The 26,035-nt window shown below is 39.2% G+C and overlaps 1 long non-coding RNA gene across 1 annotated transcript in view; it reads left to right on the top strand.

The window, feature by feature from the left end:
• Positions 1-22,670: 22,670 nt before the first annotated feature.
• Positions 22,671-26,035, top strand: part of LOC141642941 (uncharacterized) — a 63,933-nt gene continuing 60,568 nt past the window's right edge. Inside the window, exon 1 of the long non-coding RNA XR_012543547.1 lies at positions 22,671-23,485. This is a non-coding gene — a long non-coding RNA (uncharacterized LOC141642941). The remainder of the gene's footprint in view (positions 23,486-26,035) is intronic.

Raw genomic sequence — 26,035 nt, 5'->3', positions numbered from 1 at the left:
TATTAGTTTTTTATTAAGACAAACTATTAACAACGGGTGCTCAAAGAAGAACCGTTGTTATATGTTAATAACAACGGGTCAATAAAAGTCAACCGTTGTCAAAAGTTTATTACAACGGGTAACATATACCCGTTGTAATATATTTTCACCAAATTTGCGCCAAAATGAAATACGTCAAAAAAATAATTGACAACGGGTAGAGGTACTACACCCGTTGTTGAAAGTATTAACAACGGGTAATTTAAATATAACCGTTGTTATTGTTGAACCTCTTTTTTTTTTAAAAATTACTGTAATTCCATTACAGTCCAAACCTGTAACAATACATTATTCAGCAATTTCAACACCAGCATCCACATCTAATAATAAGATCAAGAAAATAAGACAACTTACACCAGCATGCATGCATATACTGTATGTGTCCTGATGAACTATCTCAGGATCGGGGACGTTTCTTGGATGTCATAGTTTCTTCGTTAACCCAAATACCTTCACCATGGTCATCACGCATATAGATGCTTTCAGTGTCCTCATGATCAGTGTCAACATCGTCGAAATAAGATACAGTGGTAGACTGATCCATTCCCTCAAAAACGACATCCTGATCATCATCATCATTATCGGATGGACTACTCCTTCTTTTCCTTATAGACAGTACAACAGACCACTTCTTATCCATAGGATCGGTGACATAGAACACTTGTTTAGCTTGGGATGCCATTATGAAAGGATCATCCTTATTATTGCCAACCTTACCCAGATTGACCAACGTAAATCCCATCTTATCCTTTCGGACACAATGGATGTTGTTATCAACCTTGATTACATCGAAACAAAGGCATTGTGAAATCAATGTAATCTAGTACCAATATTTCTTGAATAACACCATAATAAAGGCATTTTCCCCAAATAGGCTTTTTATCTTTTGAAGTAGCAAAGTGCATTGCCTCAAATTCAGAACTCACACCACTATTTTGCATTGTGCTCACCTCATCTTGCTCGCGGGTGTAAAAAGTATATCCATTAATGGCAAAACTGTTGTAAAAGGTGACCCTGGCATTTGGACCTAAACCAAGACGTAGTAACCTAGGAGAGATGTCATCACCAGTTTGATCAGTAATCTTTGTAAGACAATATTCCTAAACCACTCTGGAAACGTCTTCGTATGCTCGTTCGCAATCCACTTCTCGGTCTTGTTTTGGTGATCGTATTTGAGCTCATCTTTGTGTTGTTGAATATAAGGTTGCACCTCATCTTCGTTGTTTAGCACATACATGTGTGCTAAATGCAACATTTCACGTGTCACAATTTTTTCAACCCGGCCCCTAATACCTTTTACGGTCATCCAGTCACTATGACGATTCTTAGGAACGCCAATCAACTCCTCAGGGAGAGATGAGCGTAACAATATGAAAGAGCTTCGTCTAAAATAGCGCGTTCAGCAATACAACCTTCCGGACGATACCGATTAGATGTATAGTCCTTGTAGACTTTCATCAATCTTTCGAAAGGATCCTGGTATCTCAAGTACACGGGCCCAAGGTACAAAATCTCCCTAACCAAGTGAATGGTCGGATGAATCATGATAGTGAAGAAAGAGGGTGGAAAATACATTTCCAACCGACAAAGAGAGGTTACAACGAGGTCCTGCAATGAATCCGCGTCATCGGGATCGATGACTTTCTCATATATGGACTGGAAGAAGAGACAGAATCTAGTTATAGCATATCTTACCTTTTCAGGTAAAATGGAACGAATAGCCACGGGTAGTAATTGTTGCATCAAAGTGTGACAATCATGTGACTTTAACCCGGTGAGTTTTAGGTCTTGCATCGACACTAGGCTTTTGATGTTCGACGAATAACCATGTGGCACTTTAATTCCATTCAAGCATGCACAGAACTCTTTTCTCTCATTCCGTGAAAGGGTAAAAGCTGCTGGCGGTAAAAATGTACGATTACCTCTCTTATGTGGTGCCAACTCTAGCCTAATACCCATCATTTTCATATCTTCCCTAGCTGCGGCGTTATCCTTTGTTTTACCAGGAACATTGAGAAGGGTATTGATAATATTATCACAGACATTTTTCTCAATGTGCATGAAATCGAGGCAATGCGACCTCCGGTCAGGCCAATATGGAAGTTTATCAAAAAATATGGATCTTTTCTTATACCCACGAGTAGACAATTTAGAGCCGCTCTTCTTCCCATAATCTATCTCAATATGCTTTACTTTTTGATAAACTTCATGCCCACTCAAAATTCTAGGAGGTTGACGAAGTTCTTGTCTTCCATTGAATGCTTTCAGCATCTTGCGATAACAATGGTCATGAGACAAGAACCTCCTATTTCCCATATACACATACTTACGAGAAGACTTCAAGTATTCGGACTCGATATCCTCCCCACACAATGGACAAGCCTCTTTCCCATGAACTGTGTGCCCAGAAAGGTCGCCATAAGCCGGATAGTCGGATATTGTACACAATAACATCGCTCTCAAATTGAAAGTTTCGTTCTTATATGCATCAAATACTTCTATCCCACTATCCCACAACAATCGCAAATCATCTAGAAGAGGTTCCAAATATACATCTATATCATTTCCAGGTTGTTTAGGGGTAGGAAATTAACAACGACAACATCAAATACTTTCTTTTCATGCACACATATGGAGGTAAGTTATAAATAGCCAACACTACTGGCCAAGTACTATGTTGGCTACTCATGTTTCCGTGTGGGTTCATTCCATCGGTGGACAGCGCTAGACGTAAGTTTCTAGGTTCATTGCCGAACTCGGGATACTTAGCGTCGAACGATTTCCATTGCTTACCATCAGCCGGGTGTCTTAGCTTTCCATCATTTATTCTTCCTGTTTCATGCCAAGTTAACATTTTTGCATCACCGGGATTCGCATAAATCCTTATGACTCTTGGTATCAATGGAAAATACCACAACACCTTAGCCGGGATCCCTTCCTTATCCTTATAACGCCACTCCAAACATTTAGGGCAATTGGTTAAGTTTTGATATAATTTCCGATACAATATGCAATCATTTGGACATGCATGTATTTTCTCATATTTCATACCCACTCCTCTTATTAGTTTTTTCGCCTCATATGTCTTAACAGGTAGAACATTACCATCAGGAAGCAACTCCTTTATTAAGGCTAAAAAACTAGTGAAACACGTGTCACTCACCCCATTTGCCCCCTTGATATTATACAACTTCACCACAGCCGACATTTTTGTGAACTTACAACCAGGATAAAGAGGTGCTTGGACTCACACAACTTCTCATACATGTTGTTAAGGTCATCCCAATTACTAGTGTCATCACCTACATCTTCAAAAGCAATGGACTCATCATCATTCTCTTCATTATCTATAGACCCAACATTCAACTTCTCTACATCCAACTCTTCCAACTCTTCCAACTCAAAAAACTCGGCAAACTCAGGATCATCAGTTAGCCTTTCGTGTACCTCAACATCATCTTCTTCAGAGTTATTCTCTTCCTCTAATGATTCCCCATGAAAAATCCAAAGTGTATAGGATCGACTAAATCTCCACTTTTCTAGGTGTATTTTAACGTCCGGAAAAGCCATATAGCTAATATTACCACATCTTTCACAAGGACATGCAATACTAGAAGAACCTTTCAAATTGTTCGAAACGAATTCATAAAATTCAGCTAAACCATCCTTGTAGGTGCGGTCACTCATATTTGCATCAATCATCCAAGTTCGAGTCATTATTCTACATTCGTAATAATAGGCAACTAATTCAGAAAATACAATAATAGGCAAACAAATAAACGAAATTCAGGAAAGCAATTAAGCTAAATTATCAACAAATTAGATAATAACCCAAAAAATCCTATATCTAGTTATAATAAGCGTTGCTAAGAAACATATATATACCTGATTGATAAACACGCGCGATGAGGGAGAGAAGACGTGACAACAGTGACGGAGATGAAGACAGAGAGACGATCAGGGAGGAATGGAGGATGATATATATAGTGCTTGATATTAGCTTGTGTTTGTGTTTGTAGCGTATAGCAGAATAAAGCAATATGTTGTTCTTAAGATTTTCATATTATTAATAACAACGGTTATTTAGATTACAACCGTTGTTAAAAAGTATTAAAAACGGGTTCTAATATAACCGTTGTGATTACTTTTCACTAATTTGGCGCCAAACCATTAACAACGGTTAAAATTTAACCGTTGTTATTAGTTTTTTTATTAACAACGGTTGTTTAAGTATGACCCGTTGTTAAAACAAATAACAACGGCTAACAACACATAACCGTTGTAATTAAGTTTGGTAAAATTCGCGGAATAAATTCTACAACGTGTTTTGATGATTTTCGTGAATAAGCGTTGTTAAAGGGCCGTTGTGGTTGCCTGTATTTGTAGTAGTGGATAGGTGATGGGTAAAAAATGTAAGGATTCATAGGCTCGCATTTCATCAAACATAACATGTGCATAAGTTGAGATCACAACAAGCAAGCAAATAAACTATGGAAACATATTAATTTAAGCATGAATCATCCCCCATGTTGTTTTCCCCTAATTACCCATTAACCCTAGCTAAGGAACTACTCACTCATTATCATGTTGAACATGCTAGCAAGGTTGTCAATCATACCAACAAAGTGAAACATGATGAATAAATGAAGATAATTAACAATAATTAAAAATGGATTAAGAGAATTATACCTACTACTAATTCCAATAATAAAGCAAGGAATAATAGAAGTACTTGATGATTGATTGGAAGGTTGTCAATCTCCCAATAATAACCCAAATAATCTTCAATTACCCAAAACAAAGGATGAACAAGAGAGAGATTAAGGAAATGAAACTTGTATTAAGACTTGATTAAATGTTGATTACAAGATTAAAGAGAGATTAGATTGATATTAACTACACTAAAGATTGCTAAGAAGAACATGATAATCTAATTAGCCTAATGGGGTATTTATAGTGGGGATTAGTTACATAGATTAGGGTTTACTAAGGGCTTAAATGACGATTATGTCCTTGAGGAATCGCCGGTCTCAAGGGAGACTCCGGTCTCCTTTTTGCCGGTCTTAGAAAAATATGCGCATCCTTCCTTGAAACTTGTAGAAGAGGAAATGGCTGACACACAATCCGAGCGTCCAGGGCACGGGACGGGCGGATTGTGGAGGTTCTGGCCGAGCGGATTGTGGTGGTGGACGGGCGGATTGGGGTTATTCTGGACGGGCGTCCAGATGGGGAAGACGCTCAGATTGCCCTTGTTGGACGGGCGGCTTGTGGACAATCCGCTCGGATTGTCTTACAGCTACTTTCTTTCTTCTTTTCTTCCTTTCTCTTCATAAAATCCTTTGGGATTTCCTCGGGGATGCAAGGATCTTTTCTCATCATTGCCCATCTACTATAGTATGTACAAAGGCCTTCTCGTCTTGTCTTCTCTTTGATGCTTGGTCATTAAATTCAATCAATTTAGCTTCATTTTGCCATGAAAATGCAAGGTTTGCACTCCTTTCCTACCAAGGAAACAAAACCTCAAAGAATATGCAAAACAAAGGACTAAAGACAATAAATGACCCAAATATGCACTAAAAAGCATGGGAACAAGGCTAATTTGGGGGCTAAATATGCTCTAATTATGGTCACATCAATTATCAACTCCCACGAATCCCCTATGAACCCACGAGACCCTAGTGCTTTTAATCAATTGTTTACATCTCCTTTTAATTATCTTGCTTGTTTTCATTACTTTACTTTTACATTGTTGATTAGTTTAGACCAACTTCATCTCAACCCAAATTGTGACACCCTAAGACACAACCATTTGCAATTGAAAATCCTACATCAATACCCGTCCCTTGGGATCCGACCTTTACTTGCCTCTTTGCTAAGAGTAGTTTGTGAAGTTATAAATATTGTTTTGGTTGGTAGCTTTTGACGACGAGTTTAATATCCGAACCACACCATCTTCTTGGTAGGAGAATTCTTTGGTTTCTTCGAGGGATGAACGACCCGACATCCGGCTTCTTCTTCCTCCTCAGTCAAGTACCTCTGGTTCTCCTTTACCACTTCACGGATTTTGTAGTCCACAGGCTCATGTTTTCTTAGCTTCTCACGCTCTTCGGGGGTGAAAGCTTTCCTCCATTGCAAATACGAATCAGACACCCATAATGAGCCAACCAGGACGGGTATGAACCACATGTTCCTTTGGGCCCAACGAATAGCCCACTCTTGACAAGACTCCGCAGTATGTGCCAAAGCAGTTTGAGGGACGGTGTCTAGCTTTGGGATTTTCTTTTTTAGGCCCACTTGCCTCATCAATCTCTCCGGAATGGTATGGACCATAAACTCCAAGCCACCGTCACTCTTCAGTTTGTTTTCCCAATAGTCGCACACTCGAGTGAAGTCCACCATATATAGCCTTGTTCTCATTGCAATCGACCGGGAGCGATATCTTATCACATCAACTGGGGGCTCGATCAACCACAGCCTTTCCATCAGCCAAATATGCAAAGAAAAGGAGACGGGAGTCAGTCCTATATTCGGCCAAAAAAAAAACGGACGAAAATAATAAAGCGGCCAAATAAGGACAAGACGACGGGTTCTTACCTGTAAAATGATAGGACTCCTAAGATAAGGAAGCTCGCGGTTCGCCTTCCTATTGTCCAATCCAAGAATGGTCTCCCCTAAAATCAAGCATGCTGGGCTCCTGCGAAGCTCCATTTGATCCACTATGCCTAGAAATCGAGGGTCACCCCTCATCTCTTTATCAACATGCGCTCAAAACACATAACAATAAAGAAGGCAAAATCCATAAGCCCGGCACCTCGCCACATAAGAAATACTAGGATCCTCCCTATTTATAAATCGATCAACAAAATCAAACATGCGGACAACTTTTGAGGTCACAAGACGGTCTACCTCAGCCTTAGTCAATCCAAGCAAATCCCTGAATTTGTTTTTGTATCCTTGAGTGCCAGGGGTATAACCGGAACACATTCCGCGTCCCATCCTCCAACCGCTGCAATTTCTTCAGGAAAAGGACAAATTTCGCCTCCCGGGAAGGCAAATACATGGAAATTTGGGTCCCAATATTCAAGACAAGCGTCCAAAAAGGGTCTTACTACCTTCACTAACTTCAAGCTTATGATCGATCCTAAATTGAAAGAATCCATGTCGTGTTTCTCCACATTTGTAAATTCATCCGTCCACTCCTTAATGCGATTTTCAAAGGCATCCATCTTATTGGAATTTTTGAGAAGATATATAGGAGGTTTTATGTAATAGACAAAGTCGGGGAAGAAAGAATTATGAGAATAGAAGCTCAACCGAGGTCTCTATTTATACTATTCGCTGTTTCCTAATTTCAGCTGAAGATGGACAAGCCGGGGAAATGATGTAACAGTTGCTGCGCCTCTTCGAAGGATCGCAGCTCCTGCTGCGCCTCTTCCCCAGGTCCTTTTCTTCGTTTGACGGCCGTGGATCTTTCCTAATTTCGTTTTAGTTAAAATTTCCTATTCCTATGGGGATTTAATTCGGTAATTCCGTGTAATTGCCAAATTTTATGTTTCCTAATCGCTACGGGTTCCCTTTTCGAGGCAGAATCACCATTTTCGCCATATACGCACACTTACCCATTTTTTATTTTCTTTTTTCTTTTCAAGGAATCATTTCACTCCCTCCTTTTAAAATATTTATAGTACACTTAGACATTTATTTTAATTTCTTTTTTAGGGGGTAGCCCTCTCTACCGTCTGGTCGCGTCATTTTTGTCCATTTTCGGACACTCTTTTTTTTCATTTTTTTAATTTTGTCATTTTTTGGGCACTTTTTTTCTTTTTTCGCGCTTATTTAGGCCATCTTTTCATTTTAAGTCTTTTATTATATGCTTTGCTATGTGATTTTCTACGTAAATTTCGGCAGCACGACGGCATAAACCGTCACATGCCCAAACCTGTTTTCTAAGCTAACCTGCAGATACAGCAAACACCCAGCAGCAAAGGCACACATGCCATCATATATACAAACAAAAAAAAGCAAATGTACATCAAAATACGGCCTCCTGCCCAAAATAACATCCAAAAGGTACAAATGTACAACAAACACCAAGCTGACTAGTCCAGATGACCCCTCAACTCAGCTACGGTCACCTCAAGAGCAGCGATCTCAGCATCTCTAACCTCGAGCTCTCTCAGCAAGCGGGCCGTCTCCTCTTGGGACTACGCTAGCTCACGCTCCAACCCACGCTCCCTCTGCACAAAATAGAAATGGAGCGACATTTTAATTCACTTCCCTTCACGGAGTTGTAAATAGTAAAGACTAGAAGTAAGAACGGGTGGAAGGTTCATACCTGCCTCCCAGAGCCACCAGCAAGGGCCTCAATTGTTGTAGCTTGCAGCCGGTTGGCCATCCTCCACAACGCCATGTGACTGGATGGTGCCACTTGCATTCAAAAAGGGTTCAAGCAAATGCATTCCTATGTAATAAAGCACATAAATCAAAAGGTACTAAAGACTGCCAAAGCTGGGAGATTACCCTCCTCACGATATGCTGCCACTCGTCCAAGCCATCATCGGTCACCGCCTCGCTCAAGTCCCGGATCTCTGAGATCGTCGTCATGCCTGTCGAGTCGATATACTCCAGTGTCTCTGGAAACGCTGGGGGCTCGAAGCCCGCCACCTCGATCTCCTGCAAAGCTCAAATCGTTCATTATTTTGATAATCATTCATCATTTATCGGTTTTATCAAGGACAAATGACGAGTAAGTATGCTTACCACGATCAGCCAGTACGCTAACCTCTGATGAACAAACTCCGAGTACTCCTCGCTAGGAAGAAGGAGAGCGTCACCACTCGCACCGGCCAGGTCCGTCGTCCTCTCAGCCTCCGCAAACTCCCTAAACATCGTCCGTGGAGGATCGATGGGACCGTGAAAGCGTCGCGGGAGCACTGCCGAGCCAAAAGCTCACCCAAGTACCACACGGGCCCCATGGGCGTCGTCAACAGCAACCGACTCGAGCTCAGAGGACAGAGAACCTCAGCCACGAAGGCTGGAGCTCCAATGTAGCCCTCCCAAGGCCGGGGCACCCACTAAATCAAGAAATGGGGATCATTCATGTGATCTTCTCTAAGAGAAGGAGATATAAATGAAAGACAAAGTAAAAATCAGAGATACTTACGCTGTCTAAGCTCTGGGCGTTCACGCCCCTCCGGCAGACGTCGTAAGAAGACCGTTGGCTCTTCCGACGACACACGATCTAGTCTCTCACGATGGGGGTACTCCCTCGATACGTCCGCCGCCCTCTTGGGCGCGAGGCTAGGAAAGCAGGAGTACACCCACGCCTGTAGGCAAAACAACAATGATTACATGATCTTTCATATTTTTAAAAGAAATAAAAGAATAATGACAAAATGATCTTTCATGTTTGCAAGAAAGGTTCATACCTCCAACAGAAGTCCAGGGCCGACAGTGGCAGAAGAAGTCCCCTTCTTCATCAGCTCCGGACGAACCATGGCCCTCATGTAGCGTGTGAGGACCGCAAAGCTAGGGGTAACCCAGTCCCAACGATCTAGGCTACCCAAGTCAGCAAGGAATGGAAGAAGCTTCGTCGACAGCCTCTCCTCCTTGTCTCCGAGGTAAATCGAAGACAAGAACCACCAAAGCCACAGACCAGCCCTCTGCTCAGCAGTACAAGGAGGTGGAGGCACCATCCGCCCATTCATCCTCACCCTCGCCGGAACCCTACCGCCGAAGTAGTCTCTCACGTAAGAACTCGGCACCAAACCAAAAATCTGGGCCGCACTCGTAGCCAGGTTCCAGCAGATCAGACTCCTCGCCTCGACCGAGTCTACTCTCATGGCCGTCGATGGCCACACCACCGGCTCCTCTCCACACGGCAGACCCGAGATCATGTCGTGTCCTCCAGTGTGACCCCAATATTTCCAAAAGGCATATGGAAAGTCGAGGTCGTGTCCTATAACCGATCATGAAAGGCTCGAATCAGACAAAGGTTGGCCCGAATCTTCATTTCCTTGATCTCTGTTCAGCCTCTCACCAAAGCACCAAAGGCTCCATGCTCGATGATAGTCTGCTCCTCCTCCGTCAGCTTCCCAAAGGCATCCATCATCGTCGTGTAACCCGAGAAGGACCTCATATTCCCAGCATCCTACGTCAATTCAAAAGAAAGTTTTCTTAATCATAGACAAGCACAAGAAAATCATGAGGAATGGAATAAACAGACAAGGAAATGCTCAATATGTAAATAAAAGGAAATGGTGAATTGAAGGCTCACCATACTCCTTGTCGTCCTATACGACAAGTGACTCTCAGCCGTCTAAATGAGATGTCTACCATCCCATTTCTCTGCCCACTCAGGCGCTCATGTGAGCTGGTGCTTGCCTCGTCCCACGTTGGCCCTCCGTGGGGCCTCTTCCTCCTCCTCTAAGTCCTCCTCCATCACCTGAACGGTAGAAAGCTCAACGTCAACGCCGGTCTACATGAAGTCCGTCCCCAATGTAGAAGGAATATCCTATGCAATCAAAGTAAATGAAGCAATGTTAAGCGTATTTTCAATCATTTTCGAGCATTTCAAGCATAAAAACGGCATTTCTGGCCATCTTTGGCCACGCTTTCCAAAGTCCAACCACTCATGTGGTAGGAGGGGTAAAGACAAGTCTAAATTCAAGCCTAGTTACGGGTTTAATCCAAAAATTCAGCAGCATTTCACTACAATGTCAATTATGCCATGAAAAAGTGTCCCAAAGAAGCTGTCACAAATCAAAAATCCAGCATGATAGCAAGTTTATCCATTACTCAAGGGTTCCAGAACACCAAGTTTCATCAAAAATGGGCTAATATAGGGCCATTTTCAAAGGGTTTTACGGTTTAGTAGAGAAACCGTCACATTTCGTCCTCAAATCCTTAATACTCGATGAAAATTCAAAGGAAATACATGGTTGTGTTCCTAACATGGCCAATTACTCATTTCTAATGTCAATTTCATGAGGCAATTTCGTTTGGGATAAAAGCCCAAATTTTTGACATGAAGTGCATATAAACCCTAATTTTTTGACTCAAAAATCAAGCTCAAATGCAAATAAAAGCAAGTACAAGATACATACCTTGATTAGTCATGGCTAATGGTGATATTTGAGCAATTTTTTGGCGGAATTTGGTCGGGTTTTTGTGAGAAAGACGGAGTGTTTGTGTTTTGAAATAAAAACATAACACGACTTAAGTCGCGTTTTTACCCAGACAGGGACGAGCTTGGGAAAGGACGCAGCTCTAGCTGCACCTCTTCCAAAGGTCGCAGCTTCTGCTGCGCCTTTTCCTAAACAAAGCTCCCCCAAAATTTGTAATAAGTTTGTTATTTGTGGGCTCGGGCTTTATGCGTCTCTTCTCCAGCATATTGCTCTCTTTTTTGGATGTTTTCTTCGTCCAGATTGGTATTTTCTCCTCAACAGACTATAGACAACCACGACGTTTTTATTCCTCAACGTATGATTCGACCCCGATAGAGTCATCGATATATTCTCCCCAGCGAAAGTTATGATGCGGCCCCGACAGAGTCATCGATATGTTCCCCAATAGTATTTTGCAGTACTCCCCAAGTCTTCATGTTCCCCAGCAGTATTTTGCAGTATTGCTTAAATCATTATATCCAGCGCAGTAGTATTTTGCAGTATTGCTCCCTCAAGATTTCCCCCCTGACGATCAAGATGTTCCTAGTCGTCAATATACATGTGTTCTCCGCAGCAGTTTTTTGCAGTATTGCCCACTCAAGATTTCTTCCATGACGATCAAGATGTTCCTAATCGTCGAAACATTCCCCAATGATAGTTTGTTTGAGGACCGACATAAGCAGATTCCCCAGGTATGATTTCTTCCTATGGCTGGCGAGCTTCCTTACGTAGTCTAATGGACTTTAAACGACCCTCCCCGGAAGTCGACAGACTCTAAAATGTTACCGACGACAGGTCCTTGGCTCAGACCCCTTGAGCTGCCTCGCGTCGTCATAGTCGTCAGGTTGTAATCTTCGATTGATCTGATGGCTATACTTTGACTTTCGCCTTGTCCAAGCCTCAGTCAAAGTGGGGGCTCTGTAAATACCTTGTTTCTGCACCTCCCGCCAACCACCCAGTAATGATTGGGCCGCATGTTTGGTACGCGGAATAATTTGTGACAGTTCGTAAGTTCATCAACAAGTGATAGCTCAAATACTCAAGTCAACCTCATAGTCGTCATCTATGCGCCGATACGGTCGTTTTGACAGTAATTAGAGTTCATTTGGAGTCCGGGTCAAACACCGCTTCATTTTCTAAAAACCGTTTAAATACCGAGTATGAACATTCCGGAGTGTTCTAGAATTCTCTGGATATAAATTCCTTATTAAAATTAATATTTTCTAAGGAAATATCTTCCGTATATTGTGTTTTGTGGAATAAGGAAGTATACGTCTACCGAAATTCCATAATAAAACGCGGAAAGCTTGCTTGCAGAGGAGGAAACCTCTGGGGAGATGACGCATCAGGTGTTGCGCCTCTTCCAAAGGTCGAAGTGGTTGTTGCGCCTCTTCCCCAACCCTCTTTCCATGCTTTCCAGAATCTTTTCGAGATTTGTTTCCGCATCCGTGCCAAACCTAAACTCCTTCGTGTGTTTAGTACAAATAGAGACCTTCGGTCTCTATATTTGGCACGCGAGTGTCCGCCCTTCTCTTCTCTCTTTGGATTCTAGACCACGCTCTTCGCTTTCGACACCTATGTGCTTGATCATTCTGAGTCCCAGTGACGTTGCATAGACCGACCAATTTGACCAACTCCACCTCAATCAATCTAATCAATTAATCTAAATCCTTTAACAAGAGCACTTTCCAAGCATTATTCGAGTCTAGCAGTCACTAAAAGATAACTTAGTCAATCTCGTTTCGTCAAACATGTAAGTCTGAGGGTGTAAATTCCTATTTATTTTATTGTACCTTTTTATTTTGTACCACGAATTTAAGGTTTATATCAAAAGCACGCTCAAAACCGTCTTAAAAAAAACACCTTTCAAAACCGTATTTACAAAACGGGGGAGGTCTGGCGTCGAGAAGAAACGCAGTAGCAGCTGCGCCTCTTCGAAGAATCGCAGCATCTGTTGCACCTCTTCCTGAGGCTGCCGCTGCTTCTGCCTTTCTTCTTCTTCCACGGCCTTCTGTAATTTTCCCCTTTCTCTTATTTCTTTCGTTTCTTTTGTGATTTTCAGTATATAATCGTGTTTTTAATTAATCTTTTTCAAATTATAACGCATAATTCGATATAAATCCCTTATAACTCGATATTTGCGGGTTATCGTCACTCATACAAACCCGGATTTAAGAGGCCCGGTTCATTCATGTCAAGTCTCTTGAATTCGTCTTTGATACATGTTTTAATTCTGTTTTTGTCATTAATTCGTAATCTTTCATTTCCACCATTAATTTCGAATTTTTATATTAACCCGTTTCCGACATCGTATTAATATTAATCATGTTAAATCGCCGTAAATTTTCACCTTTATGTTCGTTTTATGATGGTTTCAGATGCATGTAATCTATTAAATCACTTCTACTTGAGTCTAATATCAATAACTGATATTAAAATTACCAATGAACATTAACAATCCGCGATTCTGACTTCACAGACAGAGTCCAACTCAAGAACAGGCGCAGGAGAAGCTGCGCCTCTTCCAAGTGACGCAGCAGATGCTGCGCCTGTTCTGGGTTGGCTTCTGTCCCTGAATTTCTTTCTCGCCTTGACGTAGCTTCTAATTACGTATTAAATCGACTATTAATTGTATTTTCGCCTCTAATCTGCCGTAGTTTTGACCTTTTAATTCTAATTCTTTTATTTTCTTTTCCAAAATTCCGTTTTGAATGTGCTTTTGACGTAAATCAATTAAACCTTGTAATCCTTATAATTATTGTAATTTAATTATCTTATTTGTTATTACCTTGTGTGATTTATTTACTTGTCTTTCACATGTAATCTAATCTAACGTACAACTTCGACCATATTGTTTGCTAAAATTACGTGTTCACCAACATAGTTAAATTTACATGCTAGGATTAATCTGTGTTTGTTGCATTGCATGCATTACATCGACAACTTATCAAATATGAACGATTTCCCTAATCATTAGTAGATGCCGCTATCGGGGCGGGCGGGATTAGGTGTTCGATTAAAGAGCTTCCTAATACGTACCCTCACCCCTTACTCTAGTTATCTCTGGGCATCCGTGTCCATTGGCATCTACGAGAGTCATTCTAGACATAGAATGCTAAGGGTAACGAGTTCTTAGTTTCTATGTCATTACTTTGTGTCTTGACATGACACGAGGTATTCGAACGGTTCTAATTTCTCATAAATATTGGTGGCGACTCCACAAATGCAGGTTTATTCAAGCCCTTTCACGCGTACCGCGGGTGGCCCATGTCCACAGTTGTCGTTCGGGCCGTTGTTAAAACGTTTAACAACGGTTTCGTTTTTTTAAAATAACTATTGCCAAAGGTTATAACAACGGTTTATAACCATTGTCGTTATAAATTATCCGTTGTGAAAATAAGTCCCTGTATTGAATAATACTTTGGTGGGAAAGTAATAACAATGGTTTCATGACATAAAACCGTTTATGTAAGTATTATAACATCGGGTTATACCCGTTGTTGTTAAAGGACATCCGTTGTGAATTAAAAGAGTGAATGGGAAGGTAATAACAACAGTTTTATCTGATCAACTCATTGTTGATAGTAATGCACGCGCTTAATAGTTTATTGGAGAAAAGGTAATAACAACGGTTTGTTTTATGATTACCATTGTTATTATTAATAACTACGGTTTGTTTTATAATAACCGTTGGGGCATCGCTAGGCCATCCTTTTCTACTCATATCTTCTACTTGATCAATGCTCACAGGCTGGATGTGGTCATCCTTTCTAAAACTAGAGTCTCTTCTCCTAACTCCTTGACCATTGTGCATAAGCTTCCCTTTGACTCCTTTGAGGTCCTTGACCTGGTTGGTTTTGCCGAGAGCATCATCATTCTTTGGAATGCGAGGGGTGTTGCAGTGACTTTTATCAATAAAATCACTCAAATTATGAATATAGTGGTTCAGGTAATCTCTAATAACTTTGTCTTTTTACTTTCAACTATTTATGCGAGTCTCAAGTTTAGAAGGTGCAGACTGTTGTGGAATGATATTTTGACCCTTTCGCATAACCTGAGTACTCCCTGGTTTGTATTGGTGACTTCAATGAGCTTACTTGTGCGTCGGAAAAGTTGGGTGGCAATGGTATCAAACACAGTAGAGTCAATTTATTTAAGTCCACTATGAATACTTGTAATCTGACTGACATAGGGTTTTCTGAGCCTAAATTTACATGGACTAATCGCATATGCATCAACCCTATTTTTGAGCATATTGACAAGGTGTGGGTTAAGCATTCCTGGCTTGACCAATACCAAAACTCCCATGATTACCATCTCACTCGTCTTTCCTCGGACCACTCTCCCATTATGCTTAGAACTTCCGTTCACGTCATTTATGCTCCTAAGAGGTTTAAGTTTGAGTCTTTGTGGTTTTTTTATCCGTTCTTCCTTCCCCTTGTCTCCCTAACGTGGTGCAGCTCTTTCGGCTGCGTTCTTCCAAACTCTCCCTTCTTAATAGCACCCTTACGAGATGGGCCCATGACACCTTCGAGAACTCGCGTAGAACAAAGAATTCCTTAAATACCAGACTTCTAGGTATCCAACGTGACCTGCGCGTCCATCATAGTTATGATTTTCTTCTTAATATGAATGACTCCCTTCATGAGGATCTTAATCGCGTTCTCGACCTTGAGCACTCCTATTGAAAAGATAAAGCTCGTATTAATTGGTTGACTGATGGTGACCGTAACACCTCCTTCTTTCAATAAGTCTGTAAATATTATACGCAGTTTCAACCGCATCTTATCCCTTGTTGATGATGTTGGGAATGTTGTCTCTGGGCACAATGATCTTATGACCTATATCAAAAAACTCTTTAAAAAACTCTACTCCACGGAGGCCCTTCCTCACATAAACTCTTTCTCCATCCCCTCTGAGGAGGAAATTCGTGTGAGTCTCTTCTCCCTTGGCTTGAACAAGGTCTCTAGCCCTGATGGCTACCATGCTGGCTTTTTCAAGAAATGTTGGGACATTGTCAAGCATGATATTGTCCCCTTCATCCATTATTTCTTTGCCTCTAAATGTGTTCCTGCTAGTATCAACCAAACCTCTATCTCCCCCATCCCAAAGATTCCCTCCCCTCAAACCATTGCAAACTTTAGGCCAATAAGCCTTTGAAACACTAGTTATAAAATGGTCATGGAAATAATTGTCAATCGCCTAAAACCCTTCATGTGCAACATCATGTCCCCTAACCAGGGGAGCTCCATTCCTGGAAGAGGTACGGAGTCCAACTATGTCGTTGCCACTGAGATCCTTCATTCCATGCATTCTTCTAAGAGCAAAATTGGTTGGTTTTCCATCAAACTCGATCTTGAGAAAGTCTTTGACCGCCTTGAATGGGATTTCATTCATGCTTGCCTTATTCAGGCTCGCATTGACCCTTAGACTATCTCTCTCATTATGAGCTGCATATCTACATCCTCCACCCATTTTATTTTCAATGGCTCGACCTCACCCAGCTTTTACCCGTCGAGGGGGATCAGGCAAGGTGACCCACTCCCACTTACCTCTTTATCATCCACATGGAGACTCTCGTGACCCTTATTCACAAGTCTTGCACCGTCTGGATTGGTCCCACTTCCCTCTTGGAAAGGGTGGAGCGGTCTTCTCCCATCTTGTTTTTGCGGATGACATACTTCTCTTTGGTCTATCCTCCGAGAAAAACCTTTGTGCACTCCAAAACACCCTTCTCTCTTTTTGCTCGGCTTCGGGCTAGAAAATAAACCGTCTTAAAAGCAAAATTGTTTTCTCTAAACATACTCCAGTTGAAGATATTAACATATTTGAGCTCTCCCTTTGTATTAAAACTACTAAAAACCTTGGTATTTACCTGGATTTCCCTCTCACGTGCAAGAAGCCTAAAAGAGGTGACCTCCAGCATATCATCGATAGCCTCAAATCCAAGTTCGCCAACTGGAAAACCAGGTTCCTCTTTAGAGCAAGTAGACTTTGACTAATCAAATCCACTCTAAATGACATGCCTTCTCACTCTATGCAATGCATTCGCCTACCGACTTCCATCTTACGTGATATTGACAAAGTCACTCAATCTTTCCTCTGCTGCAGCCAATCTTCCAACAAACTTTATTTTTCTCATTGGGATTTGGTCACTTAGCCTATGGCCCTTCGAGGCCTAGGAATCAAATCCTCCCGTCATCTTAATGTCACTCTCTCAGCTAAGCTTAGCTGGAAACTTCTTTTCAAAAACCTTCATCTCCTCCCTTGCCATTAAAAACAAATACTTGACTCCCTCTCCCATCCCCTTTAGAGTAGGTTCTCATATTTGGAAAAGTTTTGGTTTGGGGTGGCCCATCTTTAGGGACCATCTTATATGGTCCATCAGGGATGGGTCAGCCATTAGTCTATGGAATGATCCTTTGTCTGGCTTAGGGCCGTTAAGAAACATTGTGTTTGGACCTCTTAACTCAAACCCCTTTGGAGCAAAACTTGCTCCATTATCTATAATGGCCAGTGGACCATCGACTCTCTTTATTCCATCCTCCCTGACTCCATCACAAGTGTCATTCTCGCCTTGCCTCTCCCTTCTTCGACTAGACCTAACATCCTTACCACCTCTCTCGCTCTTAAAAACAAATTTTCAGTGGGTGCGTGTTATGAGTCCTTTTTTGATCAATCCTCTCGACCTCCATCTTGTACTGTTGACCTCCTTTGGTTATGGGACTTGCCTACTCTACTAAAGATTAAACTCTTTCTTTGGTTATCTTGGTGGGATATGCTCCCTCATAATTCCACTCTTCATAAGCGAACTATCTTGGCCTCCTCTGGTTGTACTATATGTACCAGCCCTTCTCTCTCCGAGTCTTCCCTTCACATCCTTCGCGATTATAGCCTTGTCGGCGAGATTTGGACTCACTTTAAGGTCAAACCCACTTTCTTCTCTCTTGACCTCCAACCTTAACTCTATGAAAAATGTTCCTCTTTGGACACCTCCTAGACCAGCCTTTTACTTTTATTCTTTGGCGACTTTGGGCAAGACGGTGCGAGCCTTTGTTCTCGCCCAGCCAGCCCCTTCCTACTCCCTGCTTCTGCGCTAACATCTCCTCCAAACCTTCCTCTTGGGTGGCTGCCATCCACTACTCCTTTTCCACACCCACGTCTCCTGGTTATCACTCCTCTGCCTCTTGCTTTTCATGTAGTTGGGCCCCTCCTCCGCTAGATTGGTTTAAAATTAATGTTGATGCGGTTTTTTTCTCCTCCTCCTCCTTAGCTAGTATTGGGTGCGTCGTTAGGTATAGTGTGGGTTCTTGGGTTCGGGGTTAGTCTACTCATTTGGTTGCTCCTAACCCCTTCATGTGTGAGGTGCTTGCGATTAGGGAAAGTTTGCGTTTTGCTACTCAGTCCATGGAGAAATTTATGATTGCCTCGGATTGTTTTAATTCAGCCAATGCTATGTTAAGGACGGACCTCCCATGTGGTCCCTTTGCTAATATTTTTCTTGAGTGTAGGGTACATTTAAGGGACTCACCCCATTTGAAGATTGTGTTTGAGAAGAGAACTGCTAACAAGGTTGCGGATGCTATTGCTTCCTTCTCCACCAAAGACACTAGTCCTTGTAATGGTAGTTTTATTTGGGATTATGCCCCATCTTTTGTAATAGATTTATGCACTCTAAATTTTATCTCGGCTTGTACGGTCATTAATCCTGATCCGCCTCCGTGATGTAACTGAACCTTGTTTCATTTTAATATTAGTTTGTTCGTTTCGACCAAGAAAAAAAAATACTAGAACATGGTGATAATATTGAAAAAAAAATTGACATTTTATACGCACTTTGTTATACTATTTAATATTCCTCCATTTCATTCAATTCTATACATTTGCTTTTTAGGCACTATTCATAAGAGGGCAGAATCTTCTATACAACTTCTAATATATAGCATAAAAGATAGTCATGTGAGATATTATTTAAATTGTCTTAACGAGTACATTATGAATATCAAATTTTTATAATTTTTATTAATATGTAACTAAAGATATGAAGAAAATAAAACGAGTATTGGTATACGTGTATAAAGTAAATGTATAGAATTGAATGAAATGGAAGGAAATACATATTTGACCCGTTTTAAAATTTAAGACGGATACTTCCGATTTAAACAAGAATTTGTGTTAAATGTCTATATAAAAAAAGTGAAAATTGTTACTTACCACCTAGTATTTAGCATATTTTACAAAATACCACCTTGTATTTCGTTTATTACAAATAACCACCAACATTACACTTGATATATCCGAATTCCCACCGTATTTCATTCTCGATCATTATCTTATTCATTACCCAACTAGTTAACTTAATATACTGTAGAAAGATCAAAATACCCTTATTTTAATTCACTCAAACACATACTGACACCTAAAACAAAAAAAGAGTAAATAACATCATTCGACATTCATCACCAACGCCCCCAACTCCCAAGTGATTCATTTATCATCATCATCATCATCATCATCATCATCAAATTGCCAGATTGTTATGTCCGACCACCACCAACAACAACAAGAAGAAGAAACTCAAAGCATCGCTTGCCACCGCCGCGTCAATCCTTACCAGACTATCGACCAACAACAGCACAAACTCTAATCTCTTGTCAGACAACCACCCAACTCCATTAGTCGAAACTCCACCACCATATCAAAAACCCCACCCTTATCTTCAAAACCTCTACTAAACCCCCTGAAAACCCTAGGCCGACCAATGAAACCGTCTTCACCACCCATAAAAACCCTAGATCTTGGGATTTCATGGATGGGAGAGGGGATTTCGTGGGATCGGGGCAATGGTGGCGACAAGTTGGAAATCGACTAGTGGTAAGGAAGGTGGCAAATCTGGTTGTGCAATAAGACAGTAGGCATAGGTTCGCGGTGCGGAGGGCGGTAGAGTAAGGTGGCGATGGTGAAAAAGTTGTAAGTGAAGACGGTGGTGATGGCGAGGAGATGGTGGGAGGAATGATGTACGATTGATTGTTGATTCTCTTGATAGATGAAGGCCCTTATATATAATTTTGATTGTTGATTTTGATTTTTCAAAGATAATTTGATTGTGATTGTAATTTTGTGTTTGAGTTTGTTTGTCTTTTAATTCGATGGTAACGAGCATTTGGAGTGGATAAAAGGTAAGGGCGTTATGGTCATTTCATAGTTTATTCACTTAATTTGAACAAAAAAAAATAGTTTATTCACTTAATAAGTCGGGAATTATGCTAAATGATTATTGATAATGAAATACGGTGGGAATTCGGATATATCAAGTGTAATGTTGGTGGTTATTTGTAATAAACGAAATACAAGATAGTAATTTGTAAAATACACTAAATATTAGGTGGTAAGTAACAATTTTCACTTCAAAAAAACATAGAAGCAGTATTAACTATTAAGTCATTGTCCACTCCATATTTTGGATGATGATGTGTACACTTCAGTCATGCAACCCAAACCTCTTATATTCAAGCATCTCAAAGATCATTAAGAAAATCCAAATCGATATAAAACAGTTATTTATTTATGTAAACCTTGTCATAATTAAACAGGCACCACCACAAGAACTATTTGAAGAAACATAGGATGCAATTATGATACAACTAGGTAAAAAAGGACACAAAGTCCATAAACCTTACCATTACATATAAAATAATGGATAAAATCTCCCATTGGATGCCAATATATAACTAGCCGCTCAATAGTTAGTGCTAATTGATTGGATACGAGTAGCATTATTTCTCCTTTCCATGTTTTTTAAGCATTATTAAGAGTATCTCACTTATATTACTTGTCGCAAAATCTTATTTCAGACGAGCATTTTTCTCGTTTGAAATAAGACCGATAAAATGTTGTCATTTTTTAATAAAATGTAAGCAGTAAATCTACAAAATGTTATTATTAGAGGTGTCACTTTTTACCCTGAAAATAATGGGAAAAATAATGGTAACATGTTATCAGAAAAATACAAACATTTTACTGTCAAACGATAACATGTTGTCCGTCTTATTTCAGACCAAAAGCAATGGCCTGAAGCACGACGAACTGCTTGCTTGTTTATTTTGGTTCTGTTTAATAAAACGAAATAAAAAAAATAGCTGAAACCTGAAAAATTACCTAAAAACTAAAAAACTAATTAAAACCTGAAAAGATAATTGATAAGGTAACTGAAAATTAAAAGCTAATAAGTTGACTGATTATATAAAAAATTGTTTGACAAACTAACTGAAAAGTTAGCTTATTTTGGTAAAATAACGTAAAAGAATATAATAATTATTTAATATATTATAAATTAAAAGGGTAAAAAGGTAATATTACCAAGAATGAATAAGGTACCTAAAATGTTTTGCCAAATGGAGTTTTAAATGAAGTAATATTTTTGAGAGAGATAAAAAGATTTTAATGTTTAACATGGTCACCTCAATTTTAAAATATACTCTACTAAAGGTGATTGGTGTGAGTGGTAAGGTCTCTCATCTCTTAAACAAATGGTCAGGAGTTCGAACCAAACTTAAAAGGAGTCGACAAATTAAATTCCCTTCAGTGCCCCAAATAAGATTGCCCCAGCTGTCGGTAGAAGATATTCCTCGTCAACATCAAAAAAAACTTTAAAATATACTCCCTCTGTCCCGGTCATTTGTTGTCTTTTTCCATTTTAGGATATCTCAATCAATTGTTGTCCTTTTTATTTTAAGAATGAACAATATGAACAATATGATCATTCACACTCTTCCACTTGTCACTTAGTAATTGACCTCTCCTTTTTCGTTGGTCTTTGTACCAAAATAAAAGAACAATAATTGACCGAGACAGAGGAAGTACTCTGTATCCCAAATTATAAATGTAGAAGGTCATACAATATACTCCATCCAATTCACATTAAACCTCTCATTTTATTTTGGCACAAAAATTAAGGAAACACACTACCCCACCATATAATTAAATTTGGACCACACAAATACACTACCCCACCATATAATTAAATTTGGACCACACAAACACTTACCAAACAAGGAAATAAAGAGGTTATTGTGAATAACCGAAAAAAGAAATAGGGAGGTTTATTGTGAATTGGGGGGAGTACATACATGTACTGCTTCGTTTCAGTTGTACAAAAATAAATAATAATTCTACTTTAGAGAAATTAAGTTAGAGCAATGTTATTATTATTATTATTATTTTGCCTTCTCACAAGATATTGTTTTTAAACAAAATCCCAAAATTACAACAATACAATAAGAAAAACTTTGTCAATATTAATAATCGTACCTAAATCAATTACTTCTTCCGTCTCATTTATTTGTTTACATTTTTTATTTCTTATAAACTGTAGTTTAATTAAAGATAAATAAATAATTGGAACGAAGAGAGTGAAGACTAACTTTGAATTATTATTTAAAGGAATCATATATTGCTAAAGGTGTAAACCTTAAGGACAAAGGATGAGGGTAAAAGAAAGGAACGAACCAAATAAAAAGCACGACCCTCTTATTCAAATAGGGCCCCATGCAAAATATTGTCTCTTAGCCTATATCAAATCTAAGGATGTGACCTCCTCCATCATCTTCTTCCCCCACTTCATTACCCTCATTCACCATTTCTTGTCTCCCTTTTTTTCCTTAAAAATAAAGGAACAAAGGAAAAGAATCCCTAGTATCTTTAGCTATACATACAATAATACAATCAAGCCGCCATGTCAACAACCACCGGCTTCCCGGGTGAACCACCTAGGGTGGCAGGCTCATCCCAGACGGCCCAGCCTGCCACCCTAAGCCGGTACGAGTCCCAAAAAAGGCGGGACTGGAACACTTTTGGACAATACCTAAGAAACATGAGACCACCCGTGGGTATAACCCAGTGCACGTGCCATCACGTGCTTGAGTTTTTAAGGTACCTTGATCAATTTGGAAAAACTAAGGTTCATTTGAATGGGTGTGCCTTCTTTGGGCAGCCTGACCCACCTGGCCCATGTAGCTGTCCGCTCCGGCAGGCGTGGGGGAGCCTTGATGCCTTGATCGGACGGCTTAGGGCGGCGTATGAGGAAAATGGTGGGTCCCCTGAGACAAACCCCTTTGGAAATGGTGCCATAAGGGTTTACCTTAGGGAAGTTAAGGATGCTCAAGCTCGAGCTAGAGGGATTCCTTATAAGAAGAAAAAGAAGAAGAGGAAGAACCATCTTGTTATGAAGAACAATAATGATTCTCATGAGGGCTCTTCTTCTTCGAGTTTACATCGATAAGGTATATTTCTTCTTCCTACATACACTTCTATATATATAATATACTTTGATCAGTAAGTTGTGCATGAGACGGTGTGTCGGTGTCAAATATTAACATGGAAATTTATTGAAAGATATATTTTTAAAATCGTCTCATATATGTTTTTGTGCAGTTATGTAAAACTCTGCTTTTGAAAGCCTGCTCGATATAATGATAGAGACCATATATATATATATATATATATATGAAAATAACCTCAATATTATTGTTCTTGTCAACATGGCAATGATCTAATAAGTCTCCTAGGAAAAGAATGTCAGAAAAGAGTGAAATAGATTTAACGTTTATGAAACCCTAGCTAGATTATTAAATAGGCATATAGGTAGTGAAGAATATGTTAGCAAAGAGCTTGTAGTGTTGAAGGCATCGCTCTTAGTAAATTAAGACCTCCACAATGTCCATAGGATTAAATGGATGACCCATGAAATATTCGGGTTGCCCCACCATAAGAAAATCTGTCTCTCATCGATCCATCTCTCATATCATTTAAAACACTGTCGATCATCAACTTGTTTATATTGCATGTGATTCTATAGTTGTCTTTCATATATATTATTATACTAATACTAATATATAGTTTATATAAAAATTAGTAAGTAGAACATATATTTGTCATCTATTAATGAAACTAATTAAGTACCGAGTATATATTACCACTCTTACATATTGGGCTAGGTTATATTTGTGAAGAAAATCTCTAGTATGTGAATGCAGTATGCGGGTGCAGTGGAGCGCGGGTCAACCTCAAAGCATGTAATGACATGAATTGCGAGGTCCCGAGTTTGACTCTCTGCATGAGCAGTATGCGGTTATTTGAACAGAGATTTTCGAGGTTTGTTAAAAGAGAGAGACCTTCGAGGTTTGTTAAAAGAGAGTGTCGGCTTACCGTGATGTAGCGTATCTCTCGGGCTTTGGTCTCTCAAAAATGTATTGCCGTAGGCTGCTAATGAGAGATGTTCCTCGTTATCAAAAAAAAAAAAAATCTCTAGTATATGTATTTGTTCTAATTTTGGAGTGTATGTGTTATGTGTAGTATGAAAACCAAAATCTTCTAAAACCTTTCAACTTCTCATCATCAAATGAATCAATATTTTAAGTTTAGAAACCAATGTATTCCCTTTGTTCCGGTGCATAATTTATAATTACTTTATTTTGTGAGGGAAAATAAAGTAAATGTAAATTATTGACTGGGACGGGGAGTAGATTAGATAACATTTTTATTTAACTTTAGAGTTGTCAAATTCATGAATGAGCCTAGATAGATTCACTCCTTGACTAAATCAGTTTGCAAACAAAATAATCAAGATTTCATTTTAAAAGCAATTATTGTTGAAGTAACCCATTTTCCTTTACAAAACAATAGTGCTACTTAGATTTCCTTTTTTTTTTCTTTAAATATGGAACACATTCATCAAAATGGTTGTTTAGTTGTTTTTCTCCAACATGTAACATGGATATATATATATATATATATATATATATATATATATATATATATATATATATATATATATATATATATATATATATATATATTACTCAAATTTCCGTAAAATATAGAGTGATAATTTAGCTTGAAAACATATAAATGTTCTATGTTTATAGATTAAAAGTTGTTAGAATATAGAAACTGGCTCCACCCTATTGATATCTAGTTTATTTCTTAAAATTTCTATATCGTACAAATATAAAAAAGAAATTTTGCCACATGATAAAAATTTAATTCCTCGTCTTGTGTTTGACATATCATAAAAGCCATGAAGTCAAACGGCGCATTTTTTAACATAATTTATACCTAAAATTTGTACTTTGTACTTTGGCTTGAAAACACATAATTTAGCTTGAAAACACATAATTTAGCTTGAATGGGAGCAGTAAAAGTAACATCAAGAGTAGTGAAAGTAATGTAGTAACAACGAGAAATCCGGAAATAGTGAAACTAACATACAACAGTAACAACGGGAGTAATGAAAGTAACCGTAATAATAACGGGAATAACGTAAGTGTCTCATAATTTGGTTGATAAATGTTATCTTAATAATAATTCAAAGAAATGCCATACAAAAGTATATCCTAAATGCTAAATGTATGAATTAGACAAGTTGGCGCAATTTCATTTCACACGAAATAAATTTCAAAAAGGTAAATATACGTAGCTGGATAGGAATATGCACCAAAACTATTAAACCCTATTATCCGACTCACATAGACGAGCTAAAATATTCAAGTAAAATAAGTTTTCATATCCTTAAAATGTGTTAGCATATGTATCCCAACATATCAATTGCTAAATGACTTAGTTTATTTTGGTGAATATTATATACTCCGTAGTACTCTGGAATGTTTGTAACATATATATATATTTCATTCCAACTAAGGTTACAAGAGCATGATATTACAGTTAACGTTGATCTTGATATCTCGTGAAATCCTTTGATTAAAAAGAATTTCAGAATCGACAAATCACATTGAATGTCAATTAAAAAACGTCAGGAAAATCATTAACATGAT

The sequence above is a fragment of the Silene latifolia genome, chromosome 2 (assembly GCF_048544455.1).
Source record: "Silene latifolia isolate original U9 population chromosome 2, ASM4854445v1, whole genome shotgun sequence".
Taxonomy (NCBI): Eukaryota; Viridiplantae; Streptophyta; class Magnoliopsida; order Caryophyllales; family Caryophyllaceae; genus Silene; species Silene latifolia.
This window is presented reverse-complemented; position numbering and strand designations above follow the sequence as displayed.